Here is a 15,518-nt window from a genome sequence, read left to right as displayed (position 1 = left end):
TTTTGCTATTTTAATTTTATTTTCTTTGCTTTTTTTTATGTATAATTTTATTTTATATTAACTTTGTTTATTTAATAATAAAATATACTCATATTAATTCTATCATATAATAATATATTTTTCTCCTATATTAATCAAAGAATTTCAATAGTTATCAACTACATCTAATAGAATGACTGAGAAGTGAGAACTACGAGAAGTTAAACCCAACTTTAAAATGCTGAAACAAAGAAAAGAAAACAGTGGATATATGATTAGAGAAAAATGTATAATAATGACAAAATATACTAAAACTGATTTTTTTCTCCAACTAATAAAAGTGAGGTGTTAATTCCTCATGAATTTATTTTTTCTCTAAAATAAAATCACTATTTTCTTTTCTAAATTTATTTTAGAAAAATATATTTATTATAATTATATTACAATTAACATTTAACGAATAATGCATGATTATACTAATTTAGAGAAATATTTTTATTATAATTATATAAAATCAATATTTGATACATTATCAACTAATAAAAGTGAAGTGTCAATTCCTCATGAATTCATTTTTCCTCCAAAATGAAAGTACTATTCTCTCTTCTAAATTTATTTTAGAAAAATATCTTTATTATAATTATATTACAATATTACAATTAGAATTTAATGAATAATGCATAATTATAATAATTTAGAAAAGTAAAATAAAGTCTAGTAATTTATCTTCCGACTACACACGTGTATAGAATAACTTTTAAGAATGAGTCATGTATAGTAAATACGGTCGATAATTGTAAAACTGTATACTAACATTGATATATTATTTCACGTATATGTTTTGCAGGCATCAAAGAAAAGTGTTAAGTTGTTTTTTAGTAGATTTATATTATTTATTGTTTATTAGAGAATTTTATGCATTAGAATTCTCTAATAATTTCTTATTTATTTTAAGCTAATTTTGATATGTTCTTACTTGACCGTAAGACAACATATAAAACTTTGTTGGTGGGTCTAAGTATTATTAAGTTATTTATGGTCACATTGAGTATATATGCTTGATTTATTGAAGAAAATATATTTATTAATATTAATTATTGATTATTTTTTCATAAATAAATTATATTATAATTTGATGTTAGTTCATAATTGATTAATAATTAATGCTCATGAAGCTATGTTACTCTAAATTTTATATTTTATAAATATTTTATTTTAATATAACTTTTTACCATAAAAATGTATTATTTTTAATAATATCATAATTTTATATTTTTTAATTATTCTAATTGAATATTTTATTAAATACTAATTAAAGCCATTCTTTTATTTGCTTTTACTAATCTATTTTCTAACTATTATATAAAATTAAAATCGTATTAATGAATTTAATATTAAAGTTAATTTGGCTTTTTATTATTTAGAGTATTTTTCAATCAATAATTTTATATTCTTTACTTCTTTTCAGTTTTATTTTGAATTTTAATTTAGTACTCAAAGGTAGTGAAATTCCATTAATACTGAAATAAAGTTACAAAAGGGTCTATAGGGTAGAATAAGTAAAATAATGTGATACCCACATTGCAATATCCAAATGAAACAACTTAGGATTTAAAATATTTATCTTTCTCTTTTTCACCGTTTATTATATTATCTATTCTATCTATTCTATTATATAAAAATCGAATTTTTACCTTTAATGATAGAATCAACGTAGCATGCTTCTGTATTATTTTGTTTAACTCATTAAAGTCAATTCATTATGATGAATTAATTATATCAACTAATTGATTTGAATAGATATTTAAGTATCACACAATTTAAAATTATGTATATTAATTATTTGATTTAATTTTTATGATATATAAATTTAAGGAATAAATTAAAATAAGATAATTTATTACTTATTTAAATTGAATACAACAAATATAAATTAATTTAGTTAAAAATTTACAATTTTCTAATCTTCTATACATAAAATGACAAAACAAAATTATAAAAATAATCTTTTTATCACTTTTGCTATTTTAATTTTATTTTCTTTGCTTTTTTTATGTATAATTTTATTTTATATTAACTTTGTTTATTTAATAATAAAATATACTCATATTAATTCTATCATATAATAGAAGTTTAACCCAAGTTTAAAATGCTAAAACAAAAAAAGAAAACAGTGGATATATGATTAGAGAAAAATGTATAATAATGACAAAATATACTAAAACTGGATTTTTTCTCCAACTAATAAAAGTGAGGTGTTAATTCCTCATGAATTCATTTTTTCTCTAAAATGAAATTACTATTTTCTTTTCTAAATTTATTTTAGAAAAATATATTTATTATAATTATATTACAATTAACATTTAACGAATAATGCATGATTATACTAATTTAGAGAAATATTTTTATTATAATTATATAAAATCAATATTTAATACATTATCAACTAATAAAAGTGAAGTGTCAATTCCTCATGAATTCATTTTTCCTCCAAAATGAAAGTACTATTCTCTCTTCTAAATTTATTTTAGAAAAATATATTTATTATAATTATAGTACAATATTACAATTAGCATTTAATGAATAATGCATAATTATAATAATTTAGAAAAGTAAAATAAAGTCCAGTAATTTATCTTCTGACTACACTTATCAATCAAATTATTATAATTTAAATTAATTTTAACAAAATAATTTAAAATTATAATTTCAATCTTATTACGTGCATGGTACGGGTGATTAAATTTGTACAAAGTTAAAGTTCAGATTTATATTTTAAATATCAAATTTGTTGGTCTGATTTGTGTTTTTCACATCTTAATTAAATACACTATACTCCAACAACACTAAAAAATATCATCATCTCTCTAATATCAAAGTTAAAAAGTGTTAAACATGTTAAAATTTTAATTATATTTGTTTTACTTTTACTCATCTTGCAAATTTTCTATTGGTCTCTCAATATCTACGTAAGAATCAATACAAATGCCTATCTACCCTCCTCGACTATCGATTTACGCTAATTAAGGCAAGTGAGCAACCCATAAATGCTGTCCTAAGTTTTTTGGTATTGTCAACCTTCAGTATCTAAGCTCTGCGTGAGTTCGTAAATTCGATTCGCTCATGCAACTCTGTGACGGTCTCCTGATAAGCAAAAACTAATGTGTTTGGATACTGACAAGTGCATCAAATTATTTAAATAATATTACGGTAAGTGAATATTTTTTTTACAAGAATTAACGGATTGAGATAAACAATATCTAATTAAATCTCTAATTAGATCAATTAAACTTTGACAAGAGAAAATTAGTTCGTGAATTTGAAGCAAGAATAATAAAAAAAGAAGAATTAGGAATTAAGATTATAGTGTATATTTGAGAAAGGGATTAAAGATCTAAAGAAATCAAGAATAGAGAATGTTAAAAATTTTGAAGATACTTATTTTTTAAAGAAGATTAAACCTTATGTTTATCTATTTTGATGCATGCAAAAATTTTTTTACGACAAATCATAAATAATTAAATTATAATTTCTTGATGATTCAATTTATCTTTAATTAATCAATTACCAATTCCTTAGTCAACCGATTAAGAAAAGAAGTTTAGCGCAATACTGATTTAGTTTCAAAAAATATTCAAAAGTAGTTCTAAGTCGAATTATATGTCACGTATTCAAACTAGTCCTAAATAATTTGAGAATTATGAGGAAAATAACATCTTACACTCTTTAAAATACTATTCCTAGTCAAATCAAAAAGTCATAAGAAAGAGTTTTCAAACTTTAATTCCGATATTAAATCTTCTAAAGTAATAAACAGAATTCAGAATAGAGTTAGAATATTTTTCAATACTTCTAACCTTGAAAGAATGAAGAACAAATATTCAATCTTAAAAATAGACCAATGCATAACTCTAAAATAAAATAAAATACTTAGATTAATAATCCATGAAAAAGTAAATAAAACTCCTAATCCTTAACAAAAGGAATTAGTTACTCATGATAACAACTCCTAATTCTTAACAAAAAGAATTAGTTACTCATGATAACAAGAAAACTAAAGTAAAAGAAGAAAATAAAAGTATGAGATCTTGGATTGGGATTCAAAGATCCTCCTCCAGATGTCTCTCTCTTGTGGACCTTGTTCACTTATTTATATCCTAAGTTCTATCTAAAATTCAAATTCCAAAACTAACTCTAATTTTATCTTTAGGAAAGATAAGATAACTACCTACTTAAATTCAAATAAAATCTTAATAACAATTCAAATCTACTATTGAATTAAATCATAACCACCAAATCTTTATCTTTCTAGAAGAAGTTAATACTAATTAATTATTTAAATATTAAATCTTTTGGTTGAATTTTAGAACTTCCTGGAAGAAGGAATGGACTTGGGCATCGGGCTTGGAGTTTTGGGTGCTGGGCTTCAAGTTTTGAGTATTGGTTTTTGTGACCAAAAAATGATGGTCGTTCCGCGGCTTAAATTGGATATCCACTATAGACATATGAATATCATTCTGAAGTTTTAGATGTTAACTTTTTAACGCTACTGGAATTGCCTCATTTGGACCTTTATATCTCAAGTCATGACCACTTTAGTATGAAGAGGTTAGGATTGACTGCATTTACAATTTACTCTTTAGTTGTAAATTTTCTTGAAAATATAACCTATATTCGTAATAATTCTAAAACAACTCCAAATTTACTATTAGTTATAAAAATTTCACTAGAAACATAAAATTTTTTATTTAAAGCTAAGAAAACTGATAAAAAAGAAGCATAAAAACTACTAAAAATGTCTAAACATCATCTCTTAGAAAGGCAGAAGTGCAGTTATAACCGTAGATGATGTCATCAGAGAACCGGATTAAAGCATGCATACAAAGAAGGATTTTTTTACGTAAATTCTGTTTTTATATGATGACTCTCTAATCTTCTATGAAAAACTGCATTAGAATCCATGAGAGTAGTATTGTTTGATTCGTTGCCTTTTTCTACACTTTACTGGAATTCTTGAATATGAGTACCAAGACATTAATGACATCATAATTTTAAAATTTTTAAACAAAATTTTGACAGAATTTTTTCTTAAATTAAAGACCTTTACCAAACAACATTCTCATTATTCACAACAATTACAATTGCAATAACAACTTCAATAATGATTTCAGGCAAACAAATATTTTAACAAATATTCAATCCAAATCATTTTACCGGACATTCCCTTATTACTTCCCAATTTTCAGCAAATAAAAAGTTGAACTGGAAACACTAAAAATCATTCTCTTATTTCTATTCTACAAATATATTGTACGAAAATTAAATTCAACATAAATTTAACATTTCTACAACTTAAATAATTTAACAATAGTTAACTAACTTAAAGTCCAAACAATAATAAAGCAAAGAAAAGTATCTATGCATGAATTAAGATCTAATTTATCAAAAGAAAATCACCACAGAAAACCTCAATTATACAATTTGAATCAACATTAACACAATCCTGTTTAAAAATTTTATGTCGTTCCTTAGTCTTTTTGAGGGCTAATACATATATATAAATAAATATAATCATATTAGTTATTATATTGTGGCTTATATTAGGTGATCTCACTATTAATTTATATGATAAAAGACCTAAATCATGATTACTTATTTGTTTGGATCAAATGAGAATAAAACCAATACTATTTTATTTTACATAGGTCTTTAGAATTTAATGGGAATCAATAGCCAAGATAAATAAAACTCTAAGATTTTGATCTTCAACATATCAAAATCATTTTGTAACCCTTGTCTCATCAGATAGTTGCTATTCAGTTTAAAATAAAGATTTGATAAATTTTGGTTAGAGAAGATTAGAAAAGGTTAAGTACTTTTTTTTTCTTAAGATTTTGAGTCAAAATCAAAATTGTTTTTGACCTTTTTTTTCTTATCAATTTCATCCTTAAGGTTAGAAATTGTATTAAAATCATCATTTTCACAAGAAATGATAATTTTTAGACAATTTTACCTTCTGATAAAAATAACAAAACATTCTCTCCCATCCACCCTCACCATGATAAACCCTATTTTTAGGGTTTATCTTATACTTAATTTAGAGGATTTTATCAATTTTTTCTACATTTATTCAATGAAATGGCATGGTTTCATGATTGTCTCCTAATTTGTGCTTAAGTGTGAAAACATGCTGTTTAGGCCCTTAATTGCTAATTTTAATTCACCTTTGATTCCACTAGATGCCTTGATGTATTTGTTAGTGAATTCAGGTTGAAAAAGTTAAGAATGGATCAAAGGAATGGAGAGGAAAGCATGCAAAGTGGAGAACTCATGGAAAATCAAGAATTTGGGGTGCATACATCGACGTGCACACGCAGCAGACGCGCACACGTAGAATACGAAGTCGCAAGGCGACGTGTACGCGTGACATGACGGGTACGCGTGGAAAGCAAAACACCAATTGACGCGTACGCGTGACCCATGCGTACGCGTCGTTGCTTGCACGTGACATCCTTAAAGAGAAAACGCTGGGGGGCGATTTCTGAGCTTCCCAGGCCCAGATCCAACTCATTTCTGAGGTCCTTACATATAGAATTCAAGAGGGGATGAAGGGGAAATGATTGACACACTTTTCACACACTTAGTTTTAGTTTTAGTTTAGATGTAGAATTCTAGAGAGAGAGGCTCTCTCCTCTCTTTAGATTAGGTTTTTAGTTTTCTTCCTTTTAGATCTAAATCTACTTCTTCTCTTGCTTTACTTTTTCCTTTTGTTTATGAATTCTTATATAGATCTCATTTTCTTTTTAATGCAATTTATGATTTCCATGTCTTTTAATGTGTGCTTTAGTTTCCTATTGATGATTTCTTGCTTTGATTAGTTGTAGTCTCTTTAATTCTTGTAATTCATGTTGTTATATTGTTTATCTTTATTACCTTCTATGTGTTTGTTGAATTGTCTCTTTTAGTTATGAGTTAGATTTTTTCTTCTCTTAGCTTGTGTTGAGTAATTAGCGACTCTTGAATTATCAAACTCTTTTGTTTATTGATAATTGGCAATTTCTAGTCAATTTGAATGTCACTAAAGCTAGTCTTTCATTGTGATCTCAAGTGAATATCAACTTGACTTTCCTTCATATTTAGAGGTTAACAAAGTGGAGCAATGGACAATTGTTGTCACAATTGATGATGATAATGAGGATAGGACTTCCAATTCTCGTACCTTGCCAAGAGCCTTTCTAGTTGTTAGTTTATTCCTTTTGCCATTTACATTTCTTGTTCATTATCTCAAAAACCCAAAAAATATACAATCCATAGCTAGTAACAAAAACACTACCCTGCAATTCCTAGGGAGAACGACCCGAAGTTTTAATACTTCGGTTTATTTTTATTGGGGTTTATTTTTGTAACAACCAAATGTTTGATTGAAGGAATTGTTTGTTGGTTTAGAACTATACTTGCAACGAGATTTCAATTGTGAAATTCTATACCGACACAACAATTTCCTCTCATCAAAATGGTGTCGTTGCTGGGGAATTGCAATGGTGTTATGTTATTGGTTATTGTATATATGTGAATATTGTGAATATGTTTGTCTTTTGCTTTTTTGTTAGTTCTTGTTAGTTTTAGGACTTTGTTAGTTTTGTAGTTATTTTCTACTATGAATTCTCATCCTTTTGGCTATGAGTTTGGTTCTAACTATGTTGTAGGAAATGGGAATTTCAATGACAACATGCACCAAGGATGGGACAATCAAAAGTGGGAGGAGCCATATGCATATGATCAATCCTCTTGGTAACAACCTCCACCAACGCACTATAAACAAGAACCATTCCATGATGCATACCAAGACAATGGTTATGGTGAACCTCTCTATGATTATCAACCACCACCATATACCTATGAACCCCCTCCTCAACATAGTTTTGAACCACCATACTCACAAGCCCCTTTTCACCAAACACCTCCATATGACCCTAATCCATATCCACCATACCAACCACCTTTTGTGCCATATGAGCCATACATAGAACCACCACCATTCCAACCTCAATACTTCTAAGAACCACCTCCTCCATACTATGACCAAAATGAACCACCTCCAATGGATGTGAATTTTAACCCACAAGATGAATTCTACTTTCCACCACAACCCTCCATGGAAGAATATCCATGTCCATCAATTCAAGGGCAATATGATCTTACTTATGTTAGCAATTTGGAACAAGAATTAAGGGATCGCCTAAAGGAATCAATGGATCGGCTTAAAGCAACCGTCCATCAAAAGTTAGACTTATGGGATTCATACCACATGTCCAAGGATGATTGTGGAGGAGTAACCAAAGAGGGGAGTATGAAGGGGATTGTAGAATCTCAACTTGAGAGCAAGGGATTGGAGTGTGTTGTGCAACAAGTGGAACAAATGGAGAATGTTGAACCACCACATCCTTATTATAATGAACCACCCTCCTATTATGAACCCTTCCTCCAAAATAATGAACCCTTCCATCCACCCCAACCTCCGATAGATGACATCCTTGGTGTTCTTCTTCAAGGGCAAGAGGAGATGAAAAGGGATGTGCAAAAATTCATGGCCGCCTTGGACGAGGTGGTGAACCGGTTAGTCTCCCAATGCTTAGACACTCAAGGAACTCCCATGGCTACATGTGGAGAATCAAATGAAGTATATAGCATGAAGGAGAGATTGGAAACTCCAGTGGGTGATGAGGGATGTAACTTTGTGTTAGAGAAATTGCAGGAAGCTATTATTGTTGAAGAAAGAGAAGAAATGGTTGAAGACCTAGGAGATGCAGAACCGCCATGGGAACCTAGAGTTGAAGAAAAGCCCTCCAAGAAGATTGAATTTGATGTTAATGAGGAATGTACACAACCTCAAAGGTATATCCCATATGAAGAATTGGATAGGATAGAGCAAGAACTGATTTTCCTTGGCAATGAAGATCAACCATAAACTCTTAGTCGTGAAGAATCCTTTGAGCTTGAAGAACCTTCTCCAATTGTTGAGCAAAGGATTAAAATTGAGAAATCTTGTAAAGAGGTGGAGGTCCTTAGAAAGAGAAGGACAGGAGTTGAATACGCTTTATCAAGATCCTTAGAAGCCCCTCTACCTAGGTTGTCATCTATTCCTTCACTTGAGTGGGTAAAACTTATCTCTATTAGCTTCATTGTCCCACTTGAGTATTGCTTGCTTGAAACGGATGATCAACTTAGGACGCTTTGCGGGATGAAGCATAAGAGGAGCATGTTCTATGGTTGACGTTGCAAATCAAGGCTCATTTTGGTTGACACATCAAAGATGGGATACAAAGGTTGGTCCAGTGCTCAATTAGATGGGTCTAGAAGGAGAGTTTAGCACTTCATTGAGAATTTTTCTCGCTTTCCACCCGGATGGATTAATGATGATCAACTTGAAGACGGGTGTCGAAACAAGATTTGGGATCCTGACATACATGAGGATCAAATTTGGGAGCCCTTAGCTTGTGCGGAACTCCATCAAGGCTTAGAGTTATTATCTTTGAAGAATAGAGCTTATTGGAGATTCAAGCATTGGTAGATGTTCAAGGATGGATACAAGCACAAGCTACCATGGCAAAGAGCTCACCAAATGTCCAACTTAAGGATAATAAATAAAAGTGCTAGGTGGGAGACACCCCACCAAGGTAACATATTTTCATTTTTCTCTTTTGTAAATATTGGTAGAAATAGGTTTAATTCCATGTTTTGTTTAGTTTGTTGAGTTTTTTTGGTAGTTTAGCATGTTAAATAAGGTTTTATAGTGTTTTGGCAGCTGTTTGGAGGTTTGGAATGCTTGGTTTGGTGTAAGAACATAGAAAATTTTTAAAAACAGAGCACCAACCCATGCGTACGCGTCACCTACGCGTACGCGTCACCCACGCGTACGCGTGTCCCAAGTAGTTTCGACCATCCACGCGCACACATCACCCACGCGTACGCGTGGATCCAAAATTTCACATTCCATACTTAAACTCGAGAATTGTGCGAGTTGTGGGCTGGAATTGTGCCTCTAGCACAAAAGGCACCCACGTGTACACGTCAACTCACGCGTACGCGTTGCACCTCTGAATAACCCATCACGCGTACGCGTGGGTCACGCATACGCGTTGCTCCCATTTCACCAATCCACTTTTACGCGTCACGTGACACTCACGCGTGGATGGACTTGTTCCACACACCTTCTTTTCTTCTCCTCTTTCCATTTCTTTCCTTCTTCTCTCTTCTCTTATTTTCTTTCCACCCTTCAACCATCACCCAACATTACCAAACACCATCTATAACCATTTCTTTTAGTTAGTTGTTTCATTAGTTAAGTTTTCATTTTCTTTTATGTTTTTCTTTATAAGTGTTGGATTATTAATCTTGTTTACTGTGTATTGCTGCTGATTACTGATAAGATGTTATTTTAACATCATTGTTGTTAATTCTCATTGTTTGATTCTTTGATTGAGGTTATATATTGTCACTTGGTTTTGAGTACTTCATGCTTAATTTTGTGAATACCCCGTGAATGCGAATCGCCTTTAAGCTTTTTAAATCTTTTTGAATTGCATGATTTGGCCAGCATGTGATTTGAATCTTTTCTTTGACTAGGCAATTTCTTGATATTGGATGTTGTGCATTTATCTTAATGCATTGTGCTTCTTAATCATATACATCTATATGTTATTTTTGTCTTGAATACTTTCATGCTTCTTTATCGCTTGTTTGGTTGTCATAACATACGAGTTTAAAGTATTTCAGCACAATAGAATAAGGGAAGTGCATGTTCCTTTTTGTGTAACTGTGGCATAGCTTTTTATGTTAGTGTGTGTGTGTTCTAAACCGCACGCAACTTAGAATGAACATTCACTTCTATCCATGTCACACACTGATTCACTCACTTCATTCTAGTGATTATTACCTCATTCCAATAATATTAGGCTTCCTTGCTTTTGCATTTACCTGTCTTCTTATCCTGTTTTCCATTTTCATGATGTTCTATCATAAGTAAAAATAGAAGCAAGAAAAAGAATACGCAGCACCGGTTGATCTACTAGCTGAAGGTAGTAACTTGGAGAGTCGTTGTACCCCTTTTCTCATCTTAGAATGCACCGAGGACGGTGAAAACTTTAAAGTGTGGGGATGTTGTCCGACCGGTCAGTGTTTTAGGTGACAAGTTTCTAATCCCAACACTTTCGCATTTCATTTCTAGGTCTTTTAGGATTTTTAGTTGCATTTTCTTATTTTGCATATATACTTAATAAGCTTAGTCATATATATATAATAAGCTTAGTTAAAATAACGAAATTCTTCAAGAAAAACATTTTTAATAGGACATTGACATCCCAATTAATTTGAGTGAGAACTTTTTATTGAACTTGCTTGAAAGATATATATTGTGGATCATGTTTTGAGCTAAGAACACAAGCTTGTGAGATTTGAGTCTAATTGTGTGGTTACATCTTATAACCACATATTTTTCTTCTTATGTGCATTATTCTCTTTCTATGATTGTAATATTTGATTTGTTTGATTCTTTATGTCCATTATTCTTTGTATACATGCATTTATACGATTGAGGCCATCGTTTTATTTAGCTCACTTCCCAAATAGCCTTACCTTTTATCAACCTTTGTTGGCCAACATTGAGCCTATGATTAACCCACTTTGTTCTTTAATTTAGCACATTACAAGCCTTAAAGCGAAAAATAATAAATGTCCTTAATTTAGATCTTTGATTAGCTTAGGCTTGTGAGTGTGTGTATCATTCAAGTGTGAGGAAACTTGGGACATTGGTTGAGGTAAAAGGGTGTTTTTGTATTTTGTTGAAAATATTGGGAATTGGGTACATATTCATGCATCAATTATGTTTAAACCATATGCATTGAAGCTCTTGTATATATTTTAGTTTGAAAAGAAAAAAAATGATAAAGAAAAAAAAGAAAAAATATATGAATGAATAATAAAAAGAAAAAAATATAGAAAGAAAAGAAAAAGAAAAAAAAAAGAAAGAATAAAAAGGGGACAAAATGCCCCAAAGTGAAGTTCAATAAAAATCAATACATATGTGTGAAAAGAAAATGCATGAGTATGTGAAAAAGTGAAGAATGGGTAGTTAGGTTAGCTTTGAATTGGTATAGGTTGTCATAGGTTAAGTGGGAAGCTTAGGTTAATCAAAGATTCAAATTTCAAGCTCACTTGACCATATGCATCATACCTTGATCCTAGCCCTATTACAACCTTTGAGAAAGTCCTCATGATATTTGTATGCATGCATGAAATAATTGTTGATTGTTAGATGACCAACAAATCTTGGAAAGCATGATTAGGGGAGAATTGAGTGAATCAACCCCAAACACTTGAGTGACTAGAGCGGATACACATCCGGTGAGGGTTCAATTGCTCAATTACATGTTTCCACCTAGAATCATCACTTTTCTTGAAAGTTTATGAAAACCTTTAATAACTCAATTCAATTGTGGATTTGATTTGATTGCTATTATCTTAGCCCTTATACTTATATATGTTCTCTTGGAAATTGATTTATTTTTGCCAAGTAATTGCATGCATTTACTTTTCTTGAAAGTTTATGAAAACCTTTAATAACTCAATTCAATTGTGGATTTGATTTGATTGCTAGCCCTTATAATTATATATGTTCTCTTGGAAATTGATTTATTTTTGCCAAGTAATTGCATGCATTTAGATAGTTGCATTTAGATAGTTTATATTGAATAAATGTTGATATCCTTTAATTCTTTCTTGATTCTAGCATGAGGACATGCTATGGTTTAAGGGTGGGGAGGTTTATAAACCCCATTTTTAGAGTTTATCTTGTGCTTAATTTAGAGGATTTTATCAACTTTTCCCACATTTATTCAATGAAATGGCATGGTTTCATGATTGTATCCTAATTTGTTCTTCAGTGTGAAAACATGCTTTTTAGGCCATTAATTGCTAATTTTAATCCACCTTTGATTCCACTACATGCCTTGACGTGTTTGTTAGTAAATTCAGGTTGAAAAGGCTAGGAATGGATCAAAGGAATGGAGAGAAAAGCATGCAAAGTGGAAAACTCATGGAAAATCAAGGATTTGGGGTGCATACATTGACGCGCACGCGCAGCAAATGCGCACGTGTGGAATATGAAGTCGCAAGGCGACGCGTACGCGTGACATGATGCGTACGCGTGGAAAGCAAAATGCCAATCGACGAGTACGCGAGACCCATGCGTACGCGTCATTGCTCGCACATGACATCATTAAAGTGAAAACGCTGGGGCGATTTCTAAGCTTCCCAGGTCCAGATCCAACTCATTTCTGAGGCCCTTACATGCAGAATTCAAGAGGGGATGAAGGGGAAATGATTGATACACTTTTCACACACTTAGTTTTAGTTTTAGTATAGATGTAGAATTCTAGAGAGAGAGGCTCCCTCCTCTATCTAGATTAGGTTTTTAGTTTTCTTCCTTTTAGATCTAAATCTACTTCTTCTCTTGCTTTACTTTTCCCTTTTGTTTATGAATTCTTATATAGATCTCCTTTTCTTTTAAATGTAATTTATCATTTCTATGTCTTTTAATGTGTGCTTTAGTTTCCTATTGATGATTTCTTGCTTTGATTAATTGTAGTCTCTTTAATTCTTGTAATTCATTTTGTTATGTTGTTTACCTTTATTGCCTTCTATGTATTTGTTGAATTGTCTCTTTTAGTTATGAGTTAGATTTTTCCTTCTCTTAGCTTGTGTTGAGTAATTAGTGACTCTTGAATTGTCAAACTCTTTTGTTGATTGATAATTGGCAATTGCTAGTCAATTTGAATGTCAATAAAGCTAGTCTTTCATTATGATTTGACTAGGACTTGTGATCTCAAGTGGATATCAACTTGACTTTCTTTCATAGTTAGAGGTTAACTAAGTGGAGCAATGGACAATTGTTGTCATAATTGATGATGATAATAAGGATAGGACTTCCAATTCTCATACGTTGCCAAGAGTCTTTTTAGTTGTTAGTTTATTCCTTTTGCCATTTACAGTTCTTGTTCATTATCTCAAAAACCCCAAAAATATACAATCCATAGCCAATAACAAGAACACTACCCTGCAATTTTTAGGGAGAACGACCAGAGGTTTCAATACTTCAGTTTATTTTTATTGGGATTTGTTTTTGTGACAACCAAATATTTGATTGAAGGAATTTTTGGTTGGTTTAGAACTATACTTGCAACGAGATTTCAATTGTGAAATTCTATACCGACACAAAAATTTTCTCTCATCAAACCACTGACACACACTCCCAATTTCCCTTTCTCCTTCCTTTTCTTGTCGTCATCACCATTGCCATCATAACCATCACACCTTCTTTCTTTCTATTACCAGTTCATCACCCTAAATCACTAGCACCTCATCCACTATCCCAAACCTTTTCCTTCCCACCTGAACCTTCTCCCTTTTTTTTATACTTAAAAAACTCACTAGCAAAAATTCAGCAACAACAACAATCACAAAATAAATTAACAAAAATTTTAGATTAAGCAAATATTCAGCAATCATCAACCACAATTTCATATCCAAAATCAACAAATTATACGATTGCAAATTAATAATTACAATGAAATAACAACACAAATTTGGTAACGACAGAACTAACGGCAATAACTAAAAATTTCATGTCAAAATTAAAAAATATACCGTAAATTTTTCAAATGAACAAAAAATTCAACGTAAGAGGAAAAGAGAAGAATCCAGTACAAAGAAGGCGCGGTGCGGCGAGGAGGCGGACTGGAGGCACGACACTGCAGGAGGCACAATGCTATGAGGAGGAAAAACGCAGGCCGATGCTGCGAGAAGGCAGAACTAGGAGACATGATACGATACGATGAGAAGGAAGATTGGAGCCGCAACACTGTTGAGAAGTTGAACTAAGGCTAGCACTGCACCTACACCTGCAAGCTCTCCTTATCTACGAACTTTCTTTTCGAAATCTCTCTCTAATTTGGTCTCCTCTCTCTCCTCTACCGCTCTTTTTCTCGGCGAACTCAATAGTGGCGACGACTTTACCTACATCGACGTCATCCTCCCCCCTTTCTTTTCTCTCTTTCTCTCCCTCGTGTTCCTCTATTCTCTTTCTATTTTTTGTTTTCACGTGGGTGAGTGAGGTAAAGAAGGGGTGGAATGAGGGTGAAGGAGAGAGGCTTTTTAAATTTTTTTTTACCAAAGACAATTTAATTTAAAACCATTTTTAATGTTAAAGATGATATTAATAAAAAAAGTCGAAAATATTGAACCCATTAAAAAATCACACATTGTGATTAGGAACAAAAGATGGTGACCATGAATTCAGATAAGCTTTCGTTCTCAAATATTTTTTTTAATTATTTAACATAAATTATCTTATGGTTAAAGAATGAAAAATTCGAGAATTGAATAAATAAAAATGATATCAAAGTCTTACATGATTTTATTAAAAGGGATCAAGTTTGTTATTTTGATATTTTTTGGAAATAAAATAATCAAATCTTTTTTGC

The sequence above is a fragment of the Arachis duranensis genome, chromosome 1, assembly GCF_000817695.3.
Source record: "Arachis duranensis cultivar V14167 chromosome 1, aradu.V14167.gnm2.J7QH, whole genome shotgun sequence".
In the NCBI taxonomy this organism is placed as follows: Eukaryota; Viridiplantae; Streptophyta; class Magnoliopsida; order Fabales; family Fabaceae; genus Arachis; species Arachis duranensis.
The sequence above is the reverse complement of the archived record's forward strand: the minus strand, read 5'-3'. Positions refer to the sequence as shown.